The following is a 24,163-nucleotide window of genomic DNA, read 5'->3' on the forward strand; positions in this document are numbered from 1 at the left end:
CATTGAGCCACATGTATTTTGTAAACTTTATTATGGGTCGAGAGAACTGCTGGCATTCTGTATTTGACTCGGAACTAATTTCTTTGTTGTGCTTTGTACTGTTCCTAATGTGTAGCTTATAATGTTTCCCATATGAGCTTGAGCTCTGAAACCAGAAGACTTCTACTTTGATATTAGCCCAGAGGAATATGGCATTTCTATCCTATTCCAGTTATTTCCAATGCACAGATCGTGAGGCAGGTGAGGGGACGCTAACTCGGCGAATACATATTTCTTGCCAGTGGTTCTGCTGATTCTACTTTTACAAGCTAGATGTGCCCTAATATATATATATATATGTGCGTTATATAGAGTAGTTTTTATTTTAGTTTTTTTCTTTTTCATAACTACTGCAAAGCCTGGTCAGGTTTACAGTATCAAGAAATATTTACTATTAGGGGTTAACATCTAATGAAGCTTAAGAATTTGGATGCCGAAAAAAATTTTGAACAGCAGAGGTAACAGCATAGAATTGGGAAGATCTTTTTCTCTGCTGTTACCCTAACTAGGAATTTGTACCATGTGTTCCAGCTGTAGACTGGCATTGATAATTTTAGAGCATATCTCATGGTGAATAGATGTGCTAAACAGTTTTAGGGCTATTTTGCCAGCATTGTAAGCTACTTCTCTTTTCTCATTTCAGGTGTATCTGGGCCATGGCATCTGGCTGGCCAAAGAAGCGTTTCAGTACTTGATGGCACGTCCCAAGTACAGTGTATTTGTTCGGGAGGCTTGCGTGAAATTGTTTTCGACTACAGGCCTCATCAACAGGAGCGTCACGGGCGCAGCATCAAACCGGACGAAAGGCGAGGCAAAGCCAGCACTGGACCCAATTACGTTTGCTGCCCTCGAATGTACGTATTTACACATGTTTAAAATTTGAAAAAACTGCCTATTCTTACACTAGACAATGTTAAATACCATTTTGTAGTATCAGCGTTCATAAGCGATCACTTGTGCTCTGGAGTAGCCAAGTTTTGCTGGCACGTGCAGGCACGTTCTTGTCTTGGACAGTTTTAGCAAAACATTTTTTGCACCGTCAGTAGCTACACTGCTGGTGTAATTGGCATTCACTATGACTGTGATACAGTACCGTGAGATGTGTGCCATTATGCACTTCAGCTGCTTGCATTGTCAGAATCGGATCCAGCCGTGCTCGCCAAAGTTCCATTACTGCAATTACTGTATTTGCGCCAGCACATATCCTGAGCAACAAACAATGTCTTGGACAGCACGAAAGGCACACAGCTGAGAAGCCAGGTGTAGGGGTCATGGGGTGTGTGTAACATTATTGATCAGTCATTACGAATTGTCATAAGACAGCAGATAACTGAAGATATGCACTTGTGTAAATGTCCGTACATCACTCTTTGCTCAATGAATGAAATATGGCAGTGGGGCATGACCTGCAGTATAACCTGCACCTTAGTGAAACTTGCATAGTTTGCGAGTACTCATTAAAATGCAAGTAGCAAACATTTTCAAACCTTCCATTTGAAGCTATCATAAATCTAATGAATAGTTTAGTACAGCATTTGCCAGGCATTAAATATCATGTGCTGTATTGGATGATCGTAGTGAATGTTTTGCAAACGTGCAATTTTTAATTGAAGTTGCTCGTTTTACACTGCATGAGTGTGGCCTTCTCAGTCTTATTGCGTAGTTTTCCTGCAGCTTCTATCAGGCACTACCTCAGAAATAGGTGCACATCTGAGGAAGCTGCAGTTCGACACCGCTGCTTGAAGAAGATCGTCGCGATGAAGATTGCTGACGTCATGAAGGCGCAAAAAAGTTATACATAAATGTTTTCAGGCCCCTTCCCTCGGTTTTGCTATTTACTGAGGTAGCCGGCACAGATCCAGGACACAAATAGGTGAGTGAAACCATAAGGCCTATTATTATGGAACCAATATGTCACATATTGGATCAAAACTGATTTGGCCATCAGACCTGGAGATCATATACACCAATATGATGTTTACACCAACAGACCTGAAGGCAAATATGCCTATTGGTGTCAATAAGCAAATAGGCTATTTGATTTCCTCTATTGGAATTTTTGCTTTTTAACGATCGTTAAAAAGAAAGACCGAAAACTTCGTTTCTGTGTTGACTACAGGAAGCTTAACAGAATGACAAAGAAGGATGTTTATTCGCTGCCATGGATCACGACTCAGTCGACCGACTTCACCGAGCAAGTACTTCTCCACTGACCTCAGGAGTGGTTATTAGCATATCGAAGGAGATGAGAGGGGCCGTGCGAAAACTGCCTTTGTGACACCAGGTGGGCTCTATGAATTCCGCGTCTTCCCATTCGGGCTCTGCTGTGCTTCTGCCACCTTCCAGGGGATGATGGACACTTTTCTCACAGGTCTTAAGTGGCAGACATGCCCTGTTTATCTCGACGACGTGATAAACGTTTCGTCGATGTTCACGGAACACCTGCGTCGCCTGAGAACTGTCCTCGAAGCCATCCGATCTGCCAACCATTCTCTCAAGCCTCAAAAGTGCCACTTCGGGTTCACCGAATTGAAGTTCCTTGGGCACACAGTGAGTGCTGATGGCATCCCAGCTGACCCTGAGAAACGGGTTGCCGTTGCTGCCTTTCTCGTCCCCGCCCACAAAAAAGCAGTCCGACGCTTTTTGGGGCTGTGCTCCCGTTATCGCCGCTTTATCAAAAACTTTGCACAGATGGCCAGCCCTCTGACACTCCTGACTTGAGATGACGCATCATTTTCCTGAGGCGCCAAACAGCAGATCGCTTTCGACGAGTTATGACGCCGGCTCCAGTCACCCCCGATCCTGGCACCGAGCTAAACACGGATGCGAGCAACTTCGGCCTTGGTGCCGTTCTAGTTCAGCATTAAGACGGCGTCGAGAAAGTAATTGCCTACGCCAGCCGTGCACTTTCACGTGCTGAGAGCAACTATTCCATCACTGAAAAAGAATGTTTGGCGGTAGCATGGGCCGCTGCCTAGTTCCGCCCGTATCTTCATGGCCGACTGTTTCGTGTCATCACTGACCATTACTCGTTGTGTTGGCTGAAAAACGTTATGGCCGACCGTTTCATGTCATCACTGACCATTACTCGCTGTGTTGGCTAAAAACTTAAAGGATCCTTGTGGCCGCTTAGCAGTTTGGGCATTCCGCATGCAGGAGTTGGATTTAGACTTTATTTATAAGTCCGGCCGAAAGCACACCGATTCTGATAGCCTGTCACGCGCGCCAGTCGACCCTTCTTCATCGGATGCCACAGACGACGATAGCTTCCTGGGAGCAGTCACTACGTCCGACCTCGTTTCCAAACAGCGTGCCGATGCCGAGCTGCGACTAGTCATGGACAATCTTGAAGGTGGGCACCCTAAAATACCCCGGTATCTTGCTCGAGGGCTGTCATCGTACTGTCTCCGCAATGGGATGCTTTATGAGAACTCTACTTTGAGTGAAAAAACATTCCTTCTAGTCATACTGGCTGATCTAAGGCACGAAATCCTCCTGGCCTGCCACAACGAACCAACTTCTGGTCATCTTGGCTTTACACGCACCCTAAACCAAGTCCGGTAGATCTATTACTGGCAACATGTTTCTCCGAGCGTTAAACGTTACGTACAGACTTGTCGATAATGCCAGCGACGAAAAAAACCCGCGCTCAAGCCACCCGGTATGTTTCAATCTATCGAGCCACCCCTCACACCTTTCGAGCAAGTCGGCATGGACCTTCTAGGCCCATTAACTTTATCCTCGAACGGACACAAGTGGATCGTAGTCGCCACAGACTACCTAACACGCTACGCTGAAACGAAGGCCCTTGCCCGAGGTACTGCCGGCGAAGTTGCTCGATTCTTTATGAACGACATTGTGCTCAGATACGACCATCATTACTGACCGAGGAAAGGTGTTTACACCTCGGCTACTGCGAGACACTAACTCTCAGCCATACCGAGCATCGCACAACAACAGGGTATCACCCTCAGACAAATGGCCTAACGGAACGACTCAACAAAACTTTGGCGGACATGACCTCAATGTATATCTATGTTGAACATAAAATGTGGGACGAAATCCTGCCGTATGTCACCTTCGCCTACAATACGGCGCCGCAGGAAACCACGACGTTTACGCCGTTCCGTCTCGTATATGGCAGCTAGGCCCACACGATGCTGGTCGCGATGCTTCCGTGCGAGGATGAAGCGGTCGAACCCGATGCCGCCCATTTCGCGGAAGAGGCCGAGCAAGCCCGTCAGCTGGCCCGCTTGCACATCAAGGAGCAGCATGCCACCGACGTTCGACACTATAACCTTCGGCACATGGAAATCCACTACGAACCAGGGGACCAAGTGTGGGTCTGGACACCCGTGCGCCACAAAGGCTTGCGCGAGAAACTGCTCCAACGGTATTTCTGACCCTATAAAGTCCTGCGCCGCTTAAACAGCGTTAATTACGAAGTTATTCCAGATGGAACTGTGACCGTCAGTGTTCGGCTAAATCGGCCTGAAATTGTGCATGTGCGCTTAAAAACGTACTTTTCGCGTGGCTGATCGCTTTGTCAACGTCGTGTTTTGTAACATTGACGCTTCCTGCAAGTGAGACCTTGAGCTATTGTACAGTTCACCTCGCACCTTATTTCATTTCTCCTCTCACCTTGTCATCGGGGCGATGTTTTTCTTTCATGGGTGGGATTAATGCCACGTGCCTAGCGCCGCGGGACTGCTGTGCTTAGTGCCGACGACGACGAAGTGGTTGTTGGCTCGAGAGGCGCGCTGGTGCTGGACTCTCTTATCTGAACTAGAATACGACCTTATTCTCGGGTCCTCTTCTACGTGTACCTTCAGGACTGCCTGTGGCTTGAGTAGTGACATTTTAACTCACGCCGATATTCGCAGCATATCTGTTTTCTCGCCAGAAAGCGTGCTATGAACGAATCGAAGCAAAAAAGGTGCTATCTGGACAAATATTTTAAAATGGAGTTGCGCTGTGCACGCATTTCTCGGGTAGCCTCCGTCATACACACGTTTGTCAGCATATATACAGTATCTAGAGATTGTATATATTGAGATTACGCCCCCGTCCACCAAGATGCTACCATGTCGAGCTCAGTTTTCATTCCTGGGCGTGCTTTATAGGGCCACTGTCCAGGGAAGGCCCTTTTAAGCAAAGGAGCCCAGTGTTTCGATCAGGTACCGGAGATAGTCTGTGCAAAATGCTACAGTGACACGCGCGCCGCAAAGCACCGAAAATACAATTCAAAGCTCTCTCATGTTCTCCTCTGGGAAGCCAGCTTCCCCGTTTCCTGCGCTGGCCCGACGGCCACAGCAATGACGTACGTACCGGGAACGATGTCCATTGGTCCGTCTCGCTGACTGACGGCAGAAGGATGGTTGTTTACCGCTCGCAGCGCGCTTTTCCCTCGCCACGACCAGACAATCCAGCGGCGCGCGCTCCCTCGACCGTTTTTTTTTTTCGCGCTCGCGGAGAGCCACGCCCCACCTCCCGCCAAACGCGGAGGAGGAAGGGGAATTTGTATGCGGAGGCTAGACGACCTCGGGCAGGAGAGTGAAAAACCTTTGCGAGGGAACGGAAGGAGAGAGGCATGATAGAATCGGGTGATTGCGGTGGCTGTAACTGCGTTATTAGATACTCTTTTCAAAAACATTTTGAGGCCTTGCGTTCTAGGGGCGAAGTCTCACAGTCACCGGGGAAGAAAATATTTTCGACCGGAGGGCGGACAGTGGGCCTTTAAGCGATGGCCTGACGTAGATACCTGATCACAAGAATGTGGCTATGAGGCATTTGGTGGAACGATGGTAGGCGTGCATAGCTTGCAGCTTGGCCGTTATCCAACACACACGCTCCATTCTAGGCTGTCTGCTGAGTCACCGAGCAAGAGCGCGGTTGCCCCCATTGTCATCCTAATCGGCTAACCTGGGTTACCAATCCCCACCGGCTGAGCCGATAATTCCGCAGCCTCCCATTATCAGTGACGCCATACACAGGTCACAATACTGATCGGCTAACATGCTTATTACGGGCTTTATGTTGCTCTATGTCAGGTTCTTAGCTTAGCGGATTAGAAATTCCTAATCCGCATACATTGCGTCCAAGAAATATCAATTTTATATTTTTCATATAATCAGAAGGCGTATTCTTTAAATGCTATTCTAAACAATTAGAAATTGGAAAGTTAAGGGTACCACAAAAAGATAACATCTGAGTGCATAATGAGACTCGTAGATTCCACTGGAAGAAAACGTAAATAAACGTAAATAATATTCGTTTATGCTCCAGGAAAAATGAGGTAGGCCCGGCGTTGCTCGAACACCATCAGAAATATCTCCAAAATATAATAAAAATCAACTCATATAATTTTTCCGTTAAATTTATCAAAACAGACACTTCCGTAAACAGAATTGAAAGCATGCGCATTTACAGAGCGCGCCAGATTCGTTGGCAAGGTGATGGAGTGAAAGGTGCTAACATGTGTCGAACACTTCCTGAAGCTATAGAACTGTCAGCCAAAAAATATGCCCAGGCTTCGGTAAGGAGGTGTGTATAACATGTGTCGAACACTTTCTGAAGCTATAGAACTGTCAGCCAAAAAATATGCCCAGGCTTCGGTAAGGAGGTGTGTATATGCGAATGAAAGGCAATAAATATCCTTCAAGCTCAACAGCGAAGTTCCGCAACCGGTCATCTAAATACAAATTCATTCTTGGATATTAGTCATCTGTGTAATACAGGAGGAGGAGGAAACAACTTTATTTAACGCATTACATTAAGCATTAAGAATGTCCTGGGCCAGGGTCACCAAGGCCAACTGATCTTGCAGCTGGTTAGAGGCTAACCAAGCCCGCCACGTTGGGGGAGGAGGGTATGGAAAGTGAGGAGATTGGAGGGCGACAGGGCATGAAAAGATGCAATGCTCCAAGTTTGCATAGTGTTCTGGGCAATTTGGGCATGCAGGGGAATGTATGATTCTGTATAGAAACGATCGGGCAGGAGTAAGCAGTGTATTTAGTTGTATGCGTCTAAGAATGCGGATTTGCGTGGTAGTGAGAGATTTATCAGGAAGAGGAAGTGTACGCTGAGTTTCTCTAATGTTGTCGTAGTGAACGTTGATTTCGTTTTTGTAGTGAAGAGTAGTGTCTCACGTTGGTGGGTAAGGCCAGGGAATCCCAGGCGCCCGGTGTTGAAGTTCGCGGGCGAGGCGATGCACTACCTCATTGCCTGGGATTCCAGCGTGACCAGGAATCCACTTCAGTGTTACAGTGTGGGGACGTAGTTTGGTAAGAGCTCTGTGTAGATCATCGTGTAGTTCTTCAGGAATGCAACCCGTGTGAATGGCGCGTATAGCTTGTATTGAATAAGTGTATATGGTATATCCTGAAGGGTTAGGGTTTGCTTGTGCGAGGTCTTGAATACTGGTAACTATTGGTAGGGTCTCGAGAGTCGCTGTAGGAGGAGGATCTATGTAAGGACCGAGGGTATGCGTCACTACATCGCTACAGCTCTGAATTGAGTAAGCAGCCGCTCCGACGTTAGTTCCTGATGCATCTGTGTAGATGATTGTGGAATCTGTTAGGTGAACATGGTTGGAAACGCGGACGGAACGTCTGCCTGTGTTAGTGTCGGGTGCAACGTTTTGTGGAATGGGGATTATTCTGAGGTTATCCGGGAGCGAAGGAAGGGTAATTATAGGGAGGTCTATAGGTTTGAGTGCAACCTGCTGTAGTATCCAATGTCCTTGTTTGGTGCTAGAAAGAAGTGCCATTTGCCGGTCGCGATGTTGTTGTATGAGCTCTCCCAGGGGCAAGAACAGTCCCGTAGAGTATAGGCGCTCCGTGGACGTATGCACAGGGACGTTAAGGCCGGCCTTGTACAATATGTGAAGCGCAACCTCAATCTGATGTCTTTGGCGACAAGTTAGTGTAAGGTAAGGAATCGTATATAAAATTTTGCTAAGTGCTAATGCGTGGACAAGCTGCCTGACTTGACCCTCGAGTAGCCCGGCGTGCTTATTGACTATGCGGCGAACTAGATGCGTAAGCTGATTGCAAACTTTAACACATTGGCCTGATTGATTGACTCATGGATATGAAGTCCGAGGATCCGGCAGGATGATACACGAGGGATGGAGTGACCTGCCATTGTAAGATTGATCAGCTGGTTATGTTTGCGTTGATAGCGAGTTTTTGCCATCAGCAGCAATTCGGATGTTTCAGGTGCGGGAGATAGCCCTACTTTATCAAGGTAACTAACGACTGCATCGATACCTTGCTGTAGGGTCTCCTTACTGCTCCAGGAGACCCAGAAGTGCACCAAAGAGTAAGGTCGTCTGCATAGAATGTGTGTTTTAGGTTTGGGATAGACGCTAAAATACGAGATAGAGAAGCCATTCCAAGGTTAAAAAGGGTGGGTGACAGAATAGCGCCCTGAGTAGTACCACGTGTGAGGGGGAAAGGATCAGGTATTGAATCGGGGAGACGGAACTTGGCCGTACGGTCGCGGAGAAATGCTGTGAGGTAGCCATACATCTTTGAACCACAGCCAGTAGAGGCAAGGATGTTTAATAGAGGATCGTGGGCAAGGTTATCAAAGGCTTTTCGCACATCAAGGGCCACTATGGCTTGGATCTGGGAAGTGGGCGGAGGGTCAAATTCGTGCATGAGGAGAAAAAATAGGTCCTGAGTAGACACACCTTTTCGGAAGCCAATTTGTTGAGGGGGAAAGAAATCTAAGGATTCAAATGAGCCTCGAGTCGATTGAGCACCATCCGCTCCATGGTTTTTCCCAGGCATGATGTTAAAGAAACTGGGCGGAGGTTTTGAAGCGCAGTTTTTTTACCTGGCTTTGGAAGTAGGGTTATAAGTGATTGTTTCCAAGATGCTGGGTGTGTGCTTTCTTCCTAATGTAAGTTTATAATGCTCAGAAAATGTTCTTTGTCCTTGTCAGAGAGATTTCGAATGAGTGAGTATGTAATCTGGTCTTCACCTGGGACTGACTTCCGCTTCAGCTGTTCTAGCGCCCAGTCGAGATCCCAGAGGGTAAACGGCTGATCGAGTTCTACATTGGAAGCACCAGTGTACGGAGTGTATTACAGACTGAGGGGCCTTGTTTACAACGCTACGAAGAACCCTTCGGCGTTACTGCCAAACCTCCCAAAGATGGCACAAAGGACAATTGTTACTTCCATTCCTTATAATGCACAAAGAAAGGAAAACCTATAGGTGGTAGCTTGGTTGAACTAATTACGAAAGCATTGCAATGCAAACTGCTCTCTTGAATCACTTCAATGAAAATACATGGCGCATTTATCTTTGTAGGAAAGCGCGTACAATCAATTGAAAAAAATATATATAAAAGACTGATTATTACGAGATTATTTCCTGGTTATCTATATTTCTGCCCCATAGGTGAGCACCAGTTGGATTGAATGTTATCCGGATTTTCTTCTGTGTATACTTTCAAAGCCTCACTACCTGTCGTAATTTGCTGATTCTTCCATGAGCTGTCGCGTATTACGCAACGTCTTAAAGGATAATTTTAGACCCACCACACTGTCTGGCCATACTTACTAATGTTTCCATTGAGTTATTATAAGCGGAACATTACCTACGATACGGAGATTACTTCAATATTCGTCATTAACCCTTACCTCTAGCTGTTCTCCTTGCAAGTCCAATGCCTAAAAGCGGCTTTCTGATTTCAGGAGGACGCAGGATAAGCTGGCTGGCCCAGTATTGCCAGTTTCAAAATAAGCTAGTGTAATATCGGGATGGCACGTGACAAACTGGTTCGATGTTGCCAGTTCCCAAATGAGTGTAATTCAGTACCGGGACGAGTATTCTCAAACCATATCCCGTAGGAACACTCGAGGAGACGGCCTTTTCAGCTGTTTAAGGTGACTGTTACTGAAAGATGACTAAACGCAATCTAAAGGTAACGTACACTCACTGAAAGCGGCGATCCTTGATTTAAAGTGTCTGTCAACTCAACCTAAAGGTAACATACACTCACTCAAGGCAGGAAATGATTTTGGTTAAGGCAATTGCTTAGTGTACCCGTATTTCATACTGACTGTTCCTGAGAGGTGTCTGTTTACCCACCTTAATGTAACATACACTCACAGAAGGCAGGAATTTATTACGGTGAAAGTAATTGCTTATTTAACCGTTGTCATAGTGTACCCGTTGTCGACGTGGCTCTGTTCACGTCTGTGTTTTCGCTATTAAGTCCAAAAAACATCACATATTGCAACGTAAAGGGGGACATACCAAGGATAGGGGGTGACAATAGATTTTGAACGTTGTGAATGAAAACATATTCAGAAAATATTTGCAATGAAGAATTCGGACAGATGTTTCAGGGGCATAAGTGCTGAGATGAGTAGTATTAATCCATCGCGCTACAAATATAACGGGACCAGTGGCCTTGAAATACGCCCTTATTCGTTCTGACAATATTTCTATTATTTGTCAGCAGGTGATGCTGATAGGAGGAATCATGCACAGTCCATACATCCACAAACCATAGAGTCGTCTGCTCGAGTGCTCCTACAGGATATGGTTTTGCAATATGCTACCGGGACGACACAGGACTAATTTTGTCCAATGCTGCCCGTATTCCGGAACGCCGATGCCAGCTTTGTGGGAGCACGTAAAACTTGAACCGTCATTAAATGTGTTGTGTACTGACAGAACTTAGTGTGGTGTCCGGTATCCGGACGGAGGGAACGAACATGCGCAGACCGCAGCTCAGGGTAGACTCTTCATTTACGTCAGAGAGTGTGAACGTGTGAGCTCGAGAGAAGAGAGAGAGAATTGTGCTGATGATGATAGCACTGGTGTATGGAAGCGAAACCGAAACTTATGCGGGATACAGCATCACCTCCCGCCTAAATAAAAAGACGAAACACACGTAAAATAACATTATGCACAAGGGCAGAAACAATAAAGTCAGTATTGAAGTCTGTCAGGCGGGCGACGGCCTCTTGCACTTCGACGCAGCGTTTGTCCTGTGTCGTTGGTTTGCGGAGAAGTTGAACTTGCTTCAACCAGTAGAGAAGTAGACTGCAGTTCAGATGTTTCAGCTAGTGCTGCTTCCGCGCGATCTCTAGAAGTAGTTGGCTCGTTGTCTGGAAGCAGTGCCCAGGGCTGTGTAGAGTCAGACCTGTTTTCTGGTACGCGAGATAATTTCGATGCATTCCAGATGCGGCCGTCACTTATGAGAAATGAATTCCTGCCTCTTTTTCTGACTACTTTAATGGACCCATGTATTAAAGCGATGTCTTGCCTCCAGCTTTGGGAATCCTTACTCGAACGAGGTCACCGTTTTGAAACGTTGGGGCCCTAGCACCGCGTCTCCAATCCGTACGCCGTTTGGTGTACGACTACTTAGCTTGTACCCTTTCGCGAACTGGCTTCAGTACAGCATCAGAGTGTACGTCGCTCCCAGAGGGCATTCCAGCAATACTGAGCCGTGTTCTGGGTTGACGACCGTGTAGGAGCTTCGCAGGTGACAAGTCAGTCGTTGCGTGCGCAGTCGATCTATATGTACCGAGGTAGTCAACCAAGGAAGTTTTCAACGGGCCTTATTCCAATCGCGCCATTTGTATCCAATCTTTGAGCGCCCTGTTGAATCTTCCTATTGCACCGTTTCCCTGAGGGTAGTACACTGAAGAGCAACGATGTATAATGCTTCTCTCGCGCAAGAATTCCTCGAACATTTCAGTCTTGCATTGCGGTTCGCTGTCAGTTACAACTTCATCCGGGAAGCCCTCGCGGCTGAATACTCCCTGCAGGAACTCGACGCTACTGCCGGTGCAAATGCAACTGCAGGCCAATTCGAGTGGTAATAAATCAAGGTAATCATGTAACGACAGTTGGAAGGTGCCCATTCAAGAGGACCTACAATGTATATCGCGAACTTTTGCCTTGGCTTGTCTGGCAATGCCACAGGCTGCAAAGGCGCGTAAGATGGTTCAGCAGACTTGTCCAGTGTCTGACAAATGTGACAGTGACTTATAATTTCCTCTACTTGTTTGTCCATTCGAGGCCGCCAATGGAGGTCACGCAGCCTTTTCTTAGTTCTTACTAAGCCAGGGTGGTTTTCGTGTGCGAAGCTGGCAAGCGTAGCCTTCAGCACATCGGGGATTGCAATTTTTTCCCCTCGGAGCAACAAGCCATCCACCTGAGACAGTTCCTCTCGCACGTCTAAGGAAAGACATCAGGTGCCACGAACTTTTTCGGTGGCCACCCTTTTGTGGCATACCCCACAACCTTTTGCAATAGCTCGTCTGCAGCGGTAGCAAGCTTCAGCTGCTCTTTCCTCACGGATGATGGCACAACCGAGACTACTGCTTCGTCTACGGTTTGATTTGAAGCGCTTTCAATAGGCAGGCGTGCAAGTGCATCTGCAATCTTTCTGCTACTCGATCGACAAGTTGTAGTACGGTAAGCGAGCAGACCATCTGGATAATCGAAGAGGCCGACGTCCTGCGCAAGCTGACGAAAGCAAAGTTACCAAAGCCTCTTGGTCTGCTCGCAACACAACTCTTCTTCCCCAAATATAGACATGCCAATGCTCACATACAAACTGGCATTCAAAAGCCTCTCTTTCACAACAGCGTCTACTTTAGAAGGCAATGGGCACAAACATTTTCCACTAACGACATGTCCCAAAACGTGCAGCTCAGGAACAGTGAAAAGACATTTATCATTTGCCTTCAATCCTGAGGCGCTTATACGTTGAAGTACCTGCTTCAAATTTCCATTATGCTCCAGGCGTGTCCTTCCCCAGACGATTATGTCATCAACGTAACAGACCACACCCTTGCAGTCCTTTAACAACAGCTGCATCATTCTCCGAAACGCCGCAGGAGCAGAGGCAAGACCAAAACATACTCTTTTGAATCGAGGGAACACATCATGCGTGATAAAAGTTTTTAGGTCTTGACTCCCCGGTGTAAGTTCAACTTGATGGTACGCAGACGCCAAGTCAAGCTTCGAAAAACACGTCCCCCCTGCTAGTTGATGCAGAAGTTCTTCCGTGTGCGGCAGAGGAAACGCGTCGGCGATGACAGCTTTGTTAGCCTCGCGGAGGTCCACGCACAACCGAAGCGAGCCCTCTTTCTTTCGCACGACGACCATTGCCCTCGAGATCGAGCAGAGCGCCACCTTGCGGCTCAGCGGCAAAACCTACTCAGTGTGGATGCGTTTTCGCGTCACGTGCCAGCCCGCAGTGATTTACGCGCGCATGCGGCGTGTACAGGAGTGTTTTTGTTTATTTCGCGGTTCCTGTGAGCTTTTGCTTACCTATATGCCTCTTGAAAAATAAATATGAACAATCTATAACCCCACGCTTCACTAAAAAAATATACTTGTCCGTATCGAGCATGTCATGCTTGCATAAGGACATCATCCACCGCGGTCTTAGGCGCTTGAAATCCTTTGACATGCAGTGTCTCAAATGAAGTGGTACTGTCGTTACCGCCGTGTCAAAGCAAAACAGGTCGCTGCCGTCAATAAAAGTTAATGCAAACTCTCAGAAATTGCATATTCCCGTTTCTGTTTGGAATACGCAGCTACTAAAACATATGCCACCGCAGACTGCTTCATATAGCAGAATACAATTTGAACAGACCACTACCATGCCTACTATGCCTTCTGTATGCACGATACAGTTGTGTGAATATTTTTTTTTTCTTTTAAACCTCTGTCGCGATGTCTCAATGGTAAGGGCGCTCAACTGCTGATTTCGAGAACGGGGGATTCAATCACAACCGTTTCGAAAGGCGCTCCTCTGCTGTGGGATTTGACTGCACAATAAACAATGCCACGTGATAAATGTGGTGTTAATAATTAAAAAAAAGGGACGCCAAACCAAGCCTCTGCAATCATCCGTCATAGCCGTTGCCGCTTTCATGCGTTAAACCCGGGCCATTATGCATTTCTTTTTTTGTTGTTGTTGTTGTTGAAGGCTTATGTGCATCCGTAAAAGTTTTAGTAAGCACATTTTGCTTTAGAGAAATGCTCGAATGTTTGGGGAACATATTCCCTGCACCTAATTGTTACCCAAAATATTACATAATACACCTAGATTAATGTACTTTACTGGTAGCCTATTATAAACATTATAATCCCTTTTCGTCCAAGTGCTGTCTTCCGAGAAAGCTCGTCGTTTCTGACAAGGGAAGTAAAACAGCTTCATGCGGGATTAAATATCAGTGTTTAGTTCGGGAATAAATACATTTTTATAGTCGCATGATAAGGTGACCTCCATTTCTTTCGGAATAGTTTTATATCCGGCATCTGTTTTGGAAGCAACCGTAATATTTTACTTCGCATAAGATTTAGTCACTGCTAAATAATTATTGATAAACAAATTTTCAGCCTGTAAAATTGCTTCCCAGAACATGACAGTGCCCATGCGCAGTTTATAATTATATCTTCGCAGCGAGTAATTCGTAGCTTGCACTTTAACGTTACTGAAAATTATCGCTGATTATTGTAAATTCTGTCAAGTGTGTAAAAGTTCTCTCACACGGTGAAATTTATCGGCATTGAAAAATTAAATAATTACACTACTAATTTACCGTTATATGTTAACATAACACACATCAGAAATCCCTTATACTTTCCTCGGTTTCAGGAAATAATTTACAGTTAGTGGCGCATGCATTATACACTATCACATTCTGTGACAGTGGCCGCAAAAACATCTCGGCGAATTCAATCCACTCAGCGCTGTACACGTGAACAATCAGCTTTCCTACGCGGTGACGTTTCCTGTATATTGTCGGTGTGATCACATTTTTGGGGGATACTTGTGCATGGTTGTCTGGGCCAGAGTTGATGTGCACTCAGTCTAAAGCAACTCGCCATGCGGTGCGCTGCCAGTGCTACATTTACCTGCTTACTCCTTGACTCAAGCACGATATAATGAACCAGACTTTCTCGATTCAATCTGAAGTACTGCAGGTCAGAGCACGAACCTTGTATCTGCGTGGACTTGACACTAAATTCGCCAGTCTCACTCGCATGAGACACGCGCAAACTGTTTAAAAGTCGATAAGAAAAACAAAGCTGTCATTAGGCAGGCCCAAGCATTAGGCGCGTGAGCGCGGTACAGCGCAAGAAACGTGCAAAGTAAATCTAGAAGACTGGTGGTTGCGTGCTTTGTTTTCCTAATATCCGCTCTTCTTCTCCTGCATTGGCGAAATCCTAGTATTTATTTCTGCAATATTGCAGAAATACTACAGAAGACACGTTTTCATCGCCAATAAACCCGCCGTAAACTCGAAAGCAGGCCTACTCAGCATGCGTTTCAGCGAGCGCCACCGGCTGCCGATCCACACTACCGGAGTGACGGTGGCGCCACTTCTAGGTCGATCTCGCGGCGAATAGGGGAGACCGATTGCGACGCAGACACGGGTTCTGAAGACGGAGTAGCTCCTGGGAAACTTGCTCTCGCAGAGTCAGGGGCAGGCGCCGCAGTTTTGCAGAAACCGGCGGCACGGACGAGGGACGCTGGATGTAGTGCAAGAAGTTCTTTACGAGCCCAAGGCCCGCCGAGAAGAGGTGCGAAACCTGATCCTGCAGCTCGGCGGGGAGCGAGGGGGGAGAGTCTGCGTGCCCGACGCTACTGCAGGTTAAAGTTGAACCGACGATGTTTATGACCAGATTGCGTATGGCGTCGAGTGCCAGCAAAGACGTGCCTTTGGTTGTGATGGGGAACAGCACACGAGCCACGTCGGCAAGAAAGCATCCGATGATGTTTATCTTTTCTCCAGAGTAATTGTGGAGGATGACCGCAGGCGAGCACAACGCATAGATATCCGCGAAGAATCTGCGGTAATGTTCTTTGCTCAGCAGAGAGACTGTAGCCCCAGTGTCAGCAATGAGAGAAAAAGGACGGTGATCGTAACTGTGGCATGAAGTTCTTTCGGTTGGCCATCCTTATCTTTGACGTTTAAGATTGTAATGGCGTTGGCTGTCTCTGCTTTCGGGAACGGCGCTCTTCTTTTAGCAGTTTTCTTTTTCTTTGACCTGCAGACGCTTGCAAAATGTCCAATCTTTCGACAGTTGCGGCAGTGTCTGGCTTTTGCTGGGCATGCAGAGAAATTTGCTAGATGGGAAGCCGAACCACAGCGGTAGCCCGTGCCATGCCAGGGGGTCGAATGATTCCGTTTTTGTTTCTCGCACGTGGTTCACAGGTGCACTGACGTTGAATTCTTCTAATTGCCTTTCTGCCTGCTCGATCTGCTTTCCAATGTCATCTGCGCATTGATGAGTGAGAGACGATCCCTGGTAAAGTAAGCGCTCTCGTATCTTTGATGAAGTTCCCTCAAGTAATTGGTCACAGATTATGCTGTCAGTTGCAGTTCCGAAATTGCACATTGCGGAAAGTTCTCGTAGACCGTTTACGTAGGCTTGAAAATTCTCAACGGGTAGTTGCTTGCGCTGACGGAACCGGTGACGTTCCACCAGGTCGTTGGTTGTTGTTGCGAAGTGGTCATCCATCGTTGTGATGCCAGCATTGAAGGAGTCTTCGTGAGCACTTGACGTGACACTTGCCCAAGGGTCTGCGGTGCTCGTTGTTGCGTCGAGGCTGTGGTACACACGTTGGCCTTCGATTCCGAGCGAGTTCAGAAGTACTGCCTTGCGACGCTTGGGCTGTAGCTCGTTGCCTCCCACCGCTTCCAGGAAATTCAGGAAGACCAGCTTCTACTGTTGCCAAGATACTGCAGGTTCGCCTGGCGTAGGCAGGAACGGTGGGGGCGCGAGTAAGACCCGCCCAAAATTTTCGCGAAAGTACAGTTTTTGGAACGGAAAACTATGCTTGAGTTCTCGTCGCCATTCTGTGGTGTCCGATATCCGGACGGAGGGAACGAACAAGCGCAGACCGCAGCTCAGGGTAGACTCTTTATTTACGTCAGAGAGTGTGAGCGTGTGAGCTCGAGAGAAGAGAGAGAGAATTGTGCTGATGATGATAGCACTGGTGTATGGAAGCGAAACCGAAACTTGTGCAGGATATAACACCTATGTTGCGAAATCGTCGGTATACCCTGCCCATTGTAGGACCACAGTTTCCCAATGTATTTCAGATATCAATCAATTTGTCTTGTGCTGCTGTCTAGGATGCGGACAGTGATGAACATTTGAATCACGTTGGGTTTTATGGTGATGGGACTCAAGCGGCGGGGCCGACGTATGCTTTCGTTCGCTGTCTGTGACCAGACTGAACTATCGTTTTGCGAACAAGCTTTACCAATGGAGCATAATACGTTTGACTAATACGCGCATATATTATTGAAAAACCACGGGCGCCAAAAGGACGAGACAAGAGAAGAACACAGGACAAACGCAGACTAACAAGTGTTTTATTGCACCGACGCCTCCTTCCTTCAACACCAACGCGCATGCGCACGCGCATATAGCAGCATATCAACGGTACCATGTCGTTCAAAAGTTGTTTCTGTTCCTGTAATGTCGCAAGGTGTGGTCTCGCGCCATCATATGCTTGTTTGGGTTTTTCCCTCAGTTTGTGGACCGAAACAGCAACGGGCAATAGCTCAGTACGGCAACACAACGCCAACTCCTCCCTCCTTACGCGGCGCACAAGGCGAAAGTAAACATTGGACCTGTCGCTTTTACGGGCAAAAGCGTTTGTTGCTTACGCAAGCTAACTCTGATAACATACAAATATTATTCTTCTGACTGTATTCTTAAATATGACAGCATGAGCCTATCGATTTCGGCCTCCTGGACTATCTTTAGAAGCAAGCCCAAACAAGTCCCCTTCTCCAACGATCACTAAAGTCGCATATTATAATGAAGGGTTCTTGAAGAAAAAGAAAAATATGTCAATAAAATATGCTTGCTTCAGGAAAAGCTATGAGCAACCACCGTAAACTGCATGCATGCAAGATTGATGCCGTTGCCGTGAATACAGATGACGTGAGGATAATATGCCGTTGTGATGTCACCGATCAATGTTTGCCAGACCAGGAAGCTGCTCTCAAAATGAAAACAAAATCAAATTAACGAATATATACAGCAGCGAGTGAGCTCAAATTTTGAGGAGATATAATTGAACGTGTCTGGAGCCAAATGCAATAATTAGTTTATGCCTAAATGTTAACTGTGATAACCCCTACAAGCAACAGCGGAGACATCATTCCTCGAGTGGATTCTGTGTGGTATGTGGCCATTTTGTATGATGCTAGAAAGGATTGGAGGCCGCGCATCAAGATAAATATTCAGAAATAAGTGAGCACTTAGTAGGCTCATAGGCCTCCCACAATCACTCTGTACTAATGATCTGTACTTGAGGCTGGTATTCCGGAACTTAGCGCCCATTTCCATCTTCAAACTGAGAGATCATCCTTGTAGTTATTTGTGCTTACTCTCGGAGTGGCTATATTGATATTTGTGTACTACCCTGCCCACTTTCTCGCTCACCAGTGGCCAAAGTTCTGTATGCCTCAGGTTGTTCACTGAGAGCATTATAGCCCACATGGGTGCGGATGTTGGTTCAGCATGCACAGTTGGTTGCCTTATTTCCATTTTGGAAATCAATTTTGATTATACTTCTACACCTAATGTGAAGCACTTACCTTGCAGTTTAAAATGCAAAATCCTCCTTGATCACGTTGAAAAGTTTCCGGATCGCACTTTATTTGCCACTGATACGTCTCAATACAGAGGGAAGCTATTGGAATGTTTTCATTCTCTTTCCTTTAATTTTTGCGTGCGTGTTCCAGATTACACACTGATTTTTTAACAGAGGGTATGAAAACTGGGCTTGCACATTTAACCTTTTTCTGCAATTGATCAAAATTATTTTTCTATCAGACCGTCTTTCTGTTTTGTTATCAGTAGTCGCACGGGGTGCTCGTTCGAGCGCTCACTAAGGTATTTTATACCTAGATGGGTGAAACAGGTACTCTTCACTTATGTCCCAGGTCACTTCAATATTACCCATAATCACGATCGAGGTCCTTGCCGAATTACTTCTTGGTGCGCATGTTCAATGTAGCATCCCTAATATTATTATTTTTGGAATGTCTCATTCTCAGCGCTGCCAATACAGAGCCGCCTCATGTAATGATCCCTTGTTATTTAGGATAAACAAACTCTCACATGTTCATTGTAAGTTCTTTCATGTAGATCACGGCAGTGTGAGGTGTTGCTGACTCCTATGTGATGCATAGTCTTCCGCCTAAATCATTGCTTATGTAGATGCGGGCACAGTCCCACAAACGTTTGTGAAGCTTGTGGGTACATTGAATCTAGTGAGCATTTCCTTCTCTTTCCGAAGGTTTTCATGTCAGAAACGTTTACATTACAAAATTCCAATAGCTCAATTGAGAATTACATTGTCGGTCCAGCTTTTTCTTATTTTTTATATTTCTATAGCCTAGCGGCCCTTCAAGACGTTACATAAGACTCTGCAGCATGAACTGGAGGGCTAGTTGGTCTGACAAGAGGGGCAGCGCAACGGTACGAAGCTTAGACGAGAGAAGGGGACAAACACAGCGCTTAACTGACAACATCAGTTTATTCATAGTGCCATAGCTATATATTGTTACGGAACGGTGGGCCCGCGCAGAAAACGCCACACAGGAAAACACAACCGGCCGCGGCGATTCTTTTTCGTTCTTTACATCTCGAGCTATCGCCGCGCGTTCTCCCCTCGCGCTCGCCCATCGCCTCTTCTTTTATTTGTCAAGCGTAGCGCATTCATGGTCGGCGTAGGTCGTATGCTATAAGAACTTTCTACTAGGGGGGTGGAACAAAAAAACAAATCAAGGGAAAGTCCAAGTTAAAGTCTGACCCGACACATTTCGGAGCTTGTGATTGCGACACCACCTTTATTTGAAGAGGTCAGGCCGTGCTTTGTTGTAGGGTTTGTTGGAGAGATGCAAGGTAGGCTCAAAGATAGGAAGTGGTCACACGCTTTGTAGAATTCAAATTTTTGTGATCTGGGTGAAGGTGTCTGCAGTCGCCGAAGAAAGGGCCGCGCCGGTGAGATTAACGTCGGGGATAATGCACATTTAGCGGCGCTCGGTTATGGGGCGGCATTGCGTGGGGAAGCCAAGGAGCCAGCAGGCGACGACAACACTGATGACGACCCGGAAGCTAAGCAGGAGTCGCTGTTGGGGACGTTGACATATCGCTTCATGTTTGGAACCGGCTGTGGGAAAACGTGGTGCACACCGCGTGGTGGTTGCTCGGTGATGCCTTCGAGGAGGCATGTCAGGGTTCCGAGACGTGAAACGACATGGTAAGGGCAGCGATATCGGGGCAAGAGCTTCGCGGCATGGCCAGTCGTGCGGATGGTGCGCCTAACGAGGATCAAGTCACCGGATCGGAAGGAGGGAAGTGGTGATGCTGCCGCGTTGGCCACTTGCACACGCGCAAGAGCCGTGAGAAGGTTGCGCTTAGTGTCGAGGGGGGCACAACGGGGTCATTGGGTCGAGTCAGTTGGTGACGCATTAGGATGGGGAAGGCCCAACTGCCCGTCGAGAGGGATGGAGGACGTTCTGCCAAAGACGACTGAGAACAGCGTGGCATGCGTTGTTTCCTGCGCCGCAGTGTTGGGCGCAAATGCTGCAGTAGAAACAAAATGATCCCAGTTTGTGTGGGACGGAGCGATGTAGGAGGCGAGTATATCCGTTATTGTGTGGTTAACACGCTCCACGCGGCCTTTGACTGCGGAGGATTGACGGATGTAGTGGAATGCGTAATGCCGAAAGAGCGGAGGGCCCGCTCAAATTCATGGGACATAAAGTAGCTCCCACGATGCGCGCTGCGGCGTCGTGACACACCGTGCCGAAGAAAGAGATGCTGTTCTACAAACAAGACGGCATGAGCGGACGACGTGCCCGGAAAGGGCCGTGCTTCGGCCCACTTCGAAAAGTAGTCGATCGCAACCAGAATATACCGGTTGTCGGCGCGCGTCTCTGGGAACGGGCCCAAATGGTCCAGTCCAACCAGTTCGAAGGGGGATCTCGGCGGCGAATAATCCTGGGTGGGTGGCTTGGTTACTCGTGTGGACGAATTCCTGTACTGGCACGTCTGGCAGGACGCCACGTGTTCTTTGACGTCTCTGGACGTATTAGTCCAACAAAAGCTCTCCGACACTCGTGCGTAGGTCTTTCCGCAGCCAAGGTGACCAGCCGTGGGAGCGTCGTGTAGGCCGCGCAAGAATTGCGACCGCACTGCTGCCGGCACTACTGGCAACCACACGGGTGGTTGACTACGGAGCCGCTTCATATGACAGAAGAAGTTATTCTTCATACTATAGATCCAGCGCAGTTTGCGGAGGCGTGTACCATAAGCAGTGCCAAGAGAGTGGATTATGGCTGCAATGTCGGAATCTTGCGTACGTGTAGTCCTGAGGTCCGTCAAGGCCATCACGTAATAAGGGTGGCGAGAAAGAAAATCGGCATCTTTATAGGCAGAGCCGCGGCGATGCACTATGGTGAAATCCTACTCTTCAAGTTGCAGGACCCAGCATGCAATCTTGGAATTTAGGTGTCTGGCTGACTGCAGCCAAGTGAGAGCGCTATTGTCCGTGACTATGGTAAAGTGACGGCCGTATATGTACGGACGGAACTTCTCGGACGCCCAGACAAAGGCGAGGCATTCGAGTTCCGAATTGTGGCGGTGGCGCTCAATGTCGGAAAGCTGGCGTCTGGCATAAGCTAGGCCTTTGTGGTCACCAGACTCGTCTTCTTTCAGCAGAAAAGCGCCGAGCCCATCTTGGCTGGTATTCGTGTGGACAATTAAAGAAAAAATGCCTTAATCTCTTTACCAAACGTATATACCGTTTTAAGAAAAATGTTTAAAACAACATATTAAAAATAATGGTATGCTGTTCCACTGTCTAGTAAAAAAGGTCTACAACCCTAAAGACAGGGCAAGTGGCCCTTCTTATACCATGATCGAGTTATTAGCCCCGAAAATGTGCAAAAGCATATTCCTCAGAATTTTTTCTCTTCTGAAACGTTTTCCTGCTGGCACTTTGCAGTCTATTAGCAACTCCAATGAAAGAGAGAGGGCGCTGCGAAGTCTGGCCACACTGGGCAATATAGCGGCAGTATTGACCCTGGTGGCTAGGAGCCCAGACGAGATATCGCCGCATGGGGTCCGTGTCCCGACTGCGATGTAGGGGCGCGCGAATGTTACAACGACTGAGGAAGAACTTTGGCGCTTCCCAAATCACGCCCAAGACCGCCGGTGCATTTAGATGCGTTCAATGAAATGCTGGTTACCACCGCGTGATAGACGCTTTCGCCTCATCGCAATTTAGTGATCCAAAGTGCATCCTAGAATTTTGTAGCAAAAAGCTACACTAAACGGCCCAGAGCCGAGTTTCATGTGAGTCAGGGAGGCGAGTTGTGCACATGTGCGAAAACCGAGTGACGTCACTGAAAGCGCAAGTTCGGCGCCTCCTCGCCACAGCCGGTCGCTGCCGCCCAAGGCAAGTATGCTCCACTCCAACCTATGGGATTCAGCGAAGCCGTGTTTACGATAGCTGCGTCGCACGCTGCTGCGCATGCGCTAGCAAGGTGCGCCGTGTGTATATAATGCGCACGACGGGGAACAGATTGACGCGCTCGACATGGAAGCCAAGGAGAGTTTAGCTGCTGCCGAACGGCGCAGAACACTTTAGAAATTAACTTCTGACCCGATTTTTAATTCCTGTCGTGATTTTGCTTCCACCATGTCTTGGTGAGACTGGCTTCCCATAGACGGAGAAGGTGCCCGTCTACTTCGGCCGTTCATGGTGTTCGCCTTACACGTTTTGCGCATGTCTCGCGTTTGTCTCAGCATGCCGCTCCATTCTTCCTCAGATTGGATGCCGCCTTCAGATATTTTGCAAGCCCCGCGAAACGCGTTCCAGACTGCGAGTTTTGCTTCTGCAATCCGGCGTGTTATCTTGTCCGATGCTGTTCAAGCGCGGAGAATAAAATGATCGCTGCCTAGGTTTTACAACATGTTTTCTCACTCTGACACCTTGATATTCCGTACAACGTGAGATCAGAGAAAGTGTCTGCGCTGACACAATTCGCGATTCTCGTGGGGGACTCGGGATCTGTGATTACACTGCAGCGAAAATAATATGCGACCTCCGCCAGTGTTCGTCCCTTGATATCTTCTTTCTGCTAATCCAGCTCCTGTCCATGGCGTTGAAATCTCCTACAATAATGAGTGCATTTTCTTCATTATCGTTAGCGGCGCTTTCAGTAATCCGTAATTAGCTGACTTTTTGCCCTCGGGCAATGTTCTGAAAGGCGAAAATCTTCTGTAGCCTACCAATTCTAAATTAGGAGCTAGTGACGAAGTAACGAATAAAAACAAACTGAACACATATGTACATATATGCCCACAAAACAGCTACATTTTCGGAACTGTTTGCTGTGAGAACAAATATGAAATTTCAGCGCTTTAATGGGGGCAAACGTAATCTAAGAGACTGCGATGGAGGCTGCTAGTTGGTGAGGCAATTTTGAAAAAATTACAAGGGTTCAACGCTGCCGAGCCAAATATTCGCTGCGGGTGGCCGAGCGTTCTTCTCGTTTTCGTCTTCCTCAGCTCCCATATAGAGCCCCGCTTTAACCAAGCCGTATGAACGTGCCTTAGTGGCCTATAGAGGTAACGTGAATGCCAGGGTCCTAGCAGGCTGATTCTGAGATAACCGTCCCATGTCAAACGAGAGACCCAAGTTGGCATCTCCTACCAGTCCACGTGGGGTGTGACGTCACAACCTCACGTTGGTATTGCTTTCGCAAGAAAACCGAATTGCACCAAAAGGACGGGACAGGAGAAGAACACAGGACTAAAAGTAAGAAACGGACATTATACCATCAGTTTCAAAATTGAACCATCTTTAAAATGGTCGACTTGCTTATGGCTACCAACCAGATGCTTGTGTTGCTAACAGGGCGCACACATATGGCAGGTAGCAATCTACTGTTGGCTATGGCAACCCAAGTTGGCTGCAAATTGCGCGAAACTTCTCGAGCTGCAAGTTCGTGAGGTGCATTAGTGCTCTAGGCCAGGGCTCAGCTTCCTATTCAGGCTAACGCATCGCATTCTCTTCTGAACCAGGTCTATGG

Source organism: Amblyomma maculatum, chromosome 10, assembly GCF_055883805.1.
Source record: "Amblyomma maculatum isolate TAMU_Amacu chromosome 10, ASM5588380v1, whole genome shotgun sequence".
NCBI classification, from domain to species: domain Eukaryota; kingdom Metazoa; phylum Arthropoda; class Arachnida; order Ixodida; family Ixodidae; genus Amblyomma; species Amblyomma maculatum.